This window comes from Rousettus aegyptiacus, unplaced genomic scaffold (assembly GCF_014176215.1).
Source record: "Rousettus aegyptiacus isolate mRouAeg1 unplaced genomic scaffold, mRouAeg1.p scaffold_m13_p_2, whole genome shotgun sequence".
In the NCBI taxonomy this organism is placed as follows: domain Eukaryota; kingdom Metazoa; phylum Chordata; class Mammalia; order Chiroptera; family Pteropodidae; genus Rousettus; species Rousettus aegyptiacus.
In genome coordinates, this window is record NW_023416295.1 from 79,907,442 (window position 1) to 79,915,084 (window position 7,643).

The window sequence follows — 7,643 nt, forward strand, 5'->3', positions numbered from 1 at the left end:
CGAATGGACAGAAGAAGTTTCCCCAAGACTGGCAGTGGGTTAGCTCTCAGTGAGGGAGCAAATATGGCAAGACTGCACCCGGTGACCACCTCCCTACTCATACACACACACATACTGCTCTCATGTTTCTGGGAAGGGGAAGAGAATCTTTGATCTCTAAGAGCTTCTCAATTCAGGCCACTTGCTCTAACTGGCTCCCCCTCGTAGGTGCCATCTGACTCTCCTATACCTCAGTATCTCTTAGAAGAAAAGGAGAAATCTCAACCCCAGCAAGGGGCAGTGCCTCCACTGGTAGCTTACTTCTGGCAGGGGTCCTGAATGATTTCCCTTTTTGGTGGTGTTTCCCAACTTATGTGATGTTGTCAGAAGGACTCTTCTCTATTCGGGGGAAAAATTAGCTGCTTTTGTTGCTAGCTCAGGCATCAGGACATGCTGGGTATGGGTGGCCTTTCTCTGTTGGATGTGGGGGAAGGGATGCAAGATGTCTTGCCATTGTGCTATTTCTCTCATCCTCAAATCTCAAAGAAGATCATAATTTTCTTACCACTTCTCAGAGTTCTTCTTTTGTTGTCTCTTGGGTCAATTCCAGGGTTTCTACTTGTGCTTAACAAAGAGGAAAAGGAAAAACAGGTCCACACCATTTTTTCCATATAAAAAGTCCCTGGATATCATTTTAATACATTAAGGGAATGGAGAAAAACCTCATATTCAGTGTAAGTGCACAGAATGTAAAGAAGTCTATAATGTCAAGGTTTTCAGTGCTAGAAAAAAAATTATATGTTATATGTGATAGAATATTATTTCTGTGATACATTTATTACATTTTCTACTTACTGAAAGCCCTCTGTGTTTTAAAAATAACTTTGATTTCCAGATTTATAGATATGATAATGGTGTGGGCTCTCATGTTTAAATTTTCTCCTTATGCTTCTCTGGATTATATCTGAACTTAACAACAACAAAAATGTCAAACACACAGAGAAGAGAAATCTCTGTGGTTACTCTGCCAAAGGAAGGTTGTCACCTCTATGCCAGAACTTAAGAAATTTCAGTGATATAGAAGAGTGAAGAAATTAAAATGAAATAAGAATGATGGGTGTCCATGGCCATGCCACCCTGAACAAGTCTGATCCCATCTAATCTTGGAAGCTAAGCAAGGTCAGGCCTGGTTAATACTTGGATGGGAGACCACCTAAGAAGACCAGGTGCTGTAGACGTAAAAAATAAATAAAAAATATAAGGGATTGTAAGCTGATAAGGTCTTTGCAATCTGTGAGGTCAACCAAGGGTTGCCTCAGCTAAAAAAAAAAAAAAGAAAGAAAGAATGATGGGGACTTCTAGTTAAGAATTGCAAATCTGGTAGAGGAGAAATGAGAACAAGCCAAAGAACAAGCAGACAGAAAAAAGAAATGTGTAAGGGGGACACTGGATGTAGAGCCCCTGGTCACAGGCCTTGGTTCAGAGTATTAAATCCCAGTTCTTTATGTGGTTGATTTTCACTTGGATGAGAAGTGAAAAATATCTCCAAAATTGTGAGCATAATAGGGGATACCCCTAATGGCCACAATAAACAAGCCTGACTTTGGAAGGTGCTAACTTGAGAAAAAAAGTCTCTGTGTTGATGAGAGGCCACCTAAGTCAAAAGAAAGTTCCTACTCAGAAAATTCCTTTATCTAAAATAATTTGTAGGATCAAGAAAATAATTAGGCTATTTATGATTTGCATACATATATACAATACTAAACTAGATTATATAGTCATGAAGAAGCAATAATATGAGATTTCTATTCTACATATGTTTTCTATTCTATTCCTATTAGTAGATTCAGAAGTTAGAAATCAGTGCAAGGAGAGAATAAGAGAGGAGTTGGGGTAGTTATAAGAAAATAAATATTTTTTCAGTATATTAAAAATTGTGCATTTATTCATAAAATTAAATGGAATGACAAATTTCCAATGAAAAGTAATTAGGAGAACCATATAGATTTTTGCTTAAAAATTGGTTTTAGTGATCTATTTACACACTTTTTGCTTTAACTTAGCTGATTTTAAATGGTAACATCAAATGAGTGGTGTTAAAATCAAAGTATTTATTTTATAAGACCTTCTAAAAATTTTACATGTACTAGCTTTGGCAAATTTAGCTCCAAACATCCCAAAAAGAACATCATGCCAATCTACAGAAACATTTCCAAACATAGTCTTATAACAGCATTTTTGAAAACAGTGAAATATGATTCTATAGACACAATGAGTGCAATGTGTTGTCAAAGTGGATAAAAGCAAATGATGTACAGGTGGCTTTAACACAGACAACCATGTGCTTACATCTGGGAAGTATTCCAAAGGACAGGTACTAAAAAGACACACAGCATTGGCAATGGGCCAGGTAAATAATCAAGCAAGCTTTGTGATTCTATACCACTTATGATTTAGAACAACTCAAAAGAGAAACTCCAACAAGAAAACCACTGTAATAATTGAGTCATAATCATTAGCATTTTAAAGAGAATATTAAAAAGAAACTCGATATACTGTATCTGTTCTCTTTAAAAATGGGACTCTGTAGGAAGAAGGAACTCAGTTAGAAGTCATCACAATTATAATGAAAGTAATATTGAAAATCTGGAGGTCAGGTGAGGTGTGTAAAGTCATTTCAATTCAATATTTCAATATAATTTAGAAGATATGGCTATTTCTTGCCTAGAAATTCACAGCACTCAGAAAAAGTGAGTCATATTCAGATTTCTTCGAATGCATTTTGTATTAGTCTGTTCAGGCTACCATAACAAAATATCATAGACTGGGTGGCTTAAACAACAAACATCATTTATTTCTCAGAGTTCTGTAGGCTGGAACTCCAAGATCAAGGTGCCAATCAATTCAGTTTCTGGTGAAAGCTTTCTTCCTGGCTTGCCAATGGCCAGCTTTTCCCTGTGTACTCATGTATCAGAGAGGAGGGAGTATATATATCTATATATTTATAGATAGATATAGATGATAGATATAGATATAGATATATAGATATATAGATAGATATAGATATAGATATAGATATACATATACATATACATATACATATAGATAAAGATATAGATATAGGTAGAGAGAGAGAGAGAGAGAAATCTCTTCTTCCAATGTCACCAATCCTATCAGATTAGGACCCCACTCTTATGATTTATTTAAACTTAATTAGCTCACATTGGATATTAGAGCTTCAATATACAAATTTGGGGGGCAGACACAATTCAACCCATGGCATATCTGAATGGTTTATTCGAGTCAAAGTCCTTAGCATTGTCTATAGAGCCCAGCATGCATGGCCTAGGCTCTGGACTGTATCTTTAACAAATCTATCCATGCTATTTAAGCACCCTGACAACGTCTGTCTCTTAACGTGCTAAATATGTTCTCCTCTTGGAAACTTTATACACAATGCTTTCTCTGTCTGCTTACACACTACTTTCTGTGCTTTGTTCATACTCTTCAATCATATCTCTGCTCAAATGTTACCTTATTATTTCTTTTTAAAGATATTTATTGTTTTCTTTTATTAGTAGACTGTAAGTTCATTGAGGGCACACACTGTTTTTTCACTGCTTATTACACAGTGAGTACTACTAAGTAAGTAAGTGAATAAATAAATCTCGAATTAAGCCAATAATAAAAGAGTTGGGGCACAAATTCTAATTTACTTGCATGCCAAGAAGGATCTGAATGTTTAGCTTTTTTCTCATTTGTTTATGACTAAACGTCTCATGGACCTAAGAGCAAGCTCATGTGAGAGGATACGCTTGCTCTCTCGCGCGCATGCGCGCTCTCTCTCTCTCTCTCTCTCTCTCTCTCTCTCTCTCTCTCTCTCTCTCTCTCTCTCTCTCTCTCTCTCTCTCTCTCTCTCTCTCTCTCTCTCTCCCCTCTCGCCTTTCTAGTCCAGTACACATTTATAAATACTCCCATATAGCTCTCTTTTAAATATCTAGTGTACTCAATAACCAATGGGAGCACATGTGACTCCTCATTCACATCATCAGTTTGAGGTATGCTTTTCTAAAAGCATTATGGAATGCCATTCGAAAGAAATCTCTCAAAGGAGGCTTCAACAATCACATTCTCATCTCGGGTAATGAAAAATCCATTATATCAGTTAAAAAAAAAAAAGCCTCAGTGATCTTGTTTGTAAAAAGCATAAGTTGATTGTGGCTAGTTTAAGTAAGAAATGGTTTATTGGAAATCAGTTAGTAAAACTGAATTCACGGATGATCCATCCTAACCCTTTTGGATGGTATCAGCAATCTTGGTGAAAGCAAAAAGTAGTAAGAACAATCAAGGTAGCAGGTTGACATATTTATAGAAACCTGCTACTGAGCTATAGAAATGACTCTATCTTCTCCTACTCCTAGTATTTCTTCTATGTTGCAATGGCCACCAGGTAAAACTCAAAGACAATTAGAGCTGACACTATCTTACTTAAGATATCAGAATGTAGTAACCACTGCTAATTCTCAAACTCAGCATACTTCTTTTATTTATAACCCAATGTTCATTCTCTTGAGATTTTTTTTCTTACCCATTCCCTCAAGAAAACACCTTTCACTATTTCCTAGAGTTCCCCTTAAATGTGAAATATGGGCAATTCAACACGAATATATTGTTTATTTCAGCTGTTCATGCCATTTCTTATTAGAACATATTTGGCATGGAGAAGCAGTTATAAAAAATGTACACATGGAACATCATTTCCCTATTTGGCCAAGTTTAAACCCCATTTGAACAAAACTGAGCCATCTTATTTCTCTCACATCTGTCAGCCAACTATATAAATTCATTTTCATTTTACTAGCCAAAGCAATTCTGACAAAGCACTTAAAATCATCCAAGTACTCATGTCCATATAATCACCTTGTAAAATGTTACTAACTTTATAACAAATAACATTAACTTTTTAACTTATAAGATGATGAATGTTTTACTAAAATTTACCATAAATTTTTATATAATACATTTTATTTCTCATTTTATCTACTTTTGTGAAGAACCTTGCAAAATGCATAGGAGGCAAAGAGAACAGATTTCAAAACCTAAAATATCCCAAAAGGTTATAAAAAGAAAGAACAGTCAGCACTTTAGTGACCTTAATTTTTATCAGTGGAACTTCTTTTCATTCTCAAAAGTTTCTCAGTTTGAATGTTAAATTATATTATCACTATTATAATGAGGCATCAAGCTGTTGAACTATTTATGAACTGATCCAATTCCACAAGAAAAGAGGCTTACATGTGGGTAGGGAGTGCAGGTAACAGTTATGAGATGATTCATAATATCTAATTGACTTGTTAAAATAAGTGTGAGTATAACCTATGAATCTGCTCCCATTCTTTCTTCTGCCTTTTCCTTTGAAGAAAAATAGATAGAAGATAGGAACCCTTGGAAATTAACATTGAAATTTTACCTGAGACTCATTGGGGAGAAATTTATGCCCAAGTACATTTCCTAGATTATGAGTGATAGAATGTGTGAACAAAGAAAGGTTTAAAACCATAACAAACTAAGTAGAAAATCTAATGCAAGGAATTGCATGAAGCCTGAAAATGTCTCAGAAAATTGAATAAATAAGGAGAGATTTACAAATGGCCTCTCTAGTGATCAAAAAACTGATTTGAGGAGGTTGCTTTTTCATTTACATGCACATGAATTCTTTCTATTGATAAAGTGATCCCCAATGTTATACCAAACCAAGGAAGTATATTCTGTGATGCTCCCACACAAATACAAGGAGAGGAGATAGAAGACTGAGGGCTGCTGCTCCTCCTCACTTTAGCATGAGAACTGCTACTTCAAATCTGAGCCATGAGACTTCCATTATGATTTTCAGTACCACTGCCATTGAGAAATGGTCATTTTAACTCTGCAGATTGTTGAGAAAGAAATGCCCATGTGTTTTGCTTAGGTTCACTGTGAATAACTCTCTCGCCCAGAGTGAGATGAAACTGAAACAAATTCGTTTGACAATAGAAAAATATGCACAATGAAGGATAATTACTTCTCTTTTTTCTCTTTCTACTATTCCAATATTTATAATTGTTATCTTTTGTGTTAAATTTCATATTTTTCTACCAAGACAAGAGATTGTTCTGAAGATAAAATAGAAAAAAAAATTGGTTAGAATTAGAGCCTCTTAATATTTTAAATAAGCAGGTTTCACTTTAATAAATTACATGTGAGCCATTCTTTTAACAATTTATTTGAAATGCTCTGTGAAATTGCCTTGATACTGGAAAATAAAAATGTGTATATTTATATATACAATATTTGTTCTTATTGAAGTATGAAATAATGCAGTATGTGAATTATGGCAGGCTATTGGGTGAAAGACTTTTTTTTTTAAGGATATCATTCCATAATTGTGTGATTTTGGGGGTGGGAAGAATTAAACTGATATACCATAAATGCAGCAAAAAACTTCTGAACAATTAGTCCAGAAGAAGTGAGGGAAAAGGATAAACGGAGAAACAGAGAGAAAGAAAGAGAGATAGACAGAGACAAAGAAAGAGACAGAGACAGAGTGAGGGAAAAGACAAACAAATTAAGAATTGTAGTCAAAGATTTGGAAAGTAGGTAATAGTAGAAGTGTAAGGAAAGAGAAAGAATAGAATTAGTAAAGAAATAAAAAACACTTTTGAAATGCAGCAAAAAATGTAGCAATAATATGTAAATCCAAATATGATTTATTTCAAAAACAAAAAATCTAGTTCAGTCAGAAAAAGATAAGGAAGGAAGCACAAACACAAAAGATTAGTGAGGGAATGGGAAAGAACAGAAGAAATTAAATAAAATAAGCAATTCATTACTTTTTTCAAATCAATTTGAAGGCTGAACGTAATGAAGGAAGTTCTGTGAAAATACAAATTGCTAAAATTAACACATTAAGTGGCAGGTAACATAAGCAGACAAATTACATGAGAGAAACTGGGCATGTTCAAAAACAAACCAGTATTCTCCTTACCATTGCATCTCTAATACCCTGAAAAGGCCAACAACCAGAGGTTATTATGGGTGAATTTTATCAATATTACAAAGAATTGATCATGTTGATGCTATTTAAACTAGTCCAGAACACCGAGAGCAAATGAAAAGTTCAAAACTATTTTTAACAATCAAATATATCCCTGATATCAAACCCAGACATATCAGTACAAAGAAAGAAAACTCATTTATATAATATTGATTTAAAAGTCTCAAATAAATAGACTCCAGCAGAAGAACTAAATTAGAAAATACCATAGAAAATTGGAGTTTTTTTTCCAGAATAAAGATTGACAATGTTAAAAATATGTATGTGCAAAATATATACCAGTATAAAATCATTCAACATAATTAGAAACTGGTATAAAACATATGCAGCATAGTACACAATTAAAACAAAAAAACATACACATATAACTAGTATAAAAACTTATGCCAAAGCTAAATTGATGACCAGAAGTTACGTGATAAAATTTAAAATATATATTTTTTATTAAAATCATTTAACTTTCAATAAAATAGTAATTAATTGATACTTTCAGTATAATGTTTAATAGTAGAACACAGAAACATTTATCATTATCTTCAGAAAACATAAAGGATATGTGTCATTACCATCA

At 33.8% G+C, this 7,643-nt stretch overlaps 1 pseudogene; it reads left to right on the forward strand.

Annotated features, from left to right (window-relative positions):
- Positions 1-1,098: 1,098 nt before the first annotated feature.
- Positions 1,099-1,217, forward strand: LOC118614148 (annotated as a pseudogene).
- Positions 1,218-7,643: the final 6,426 nt, after the last annotated feature.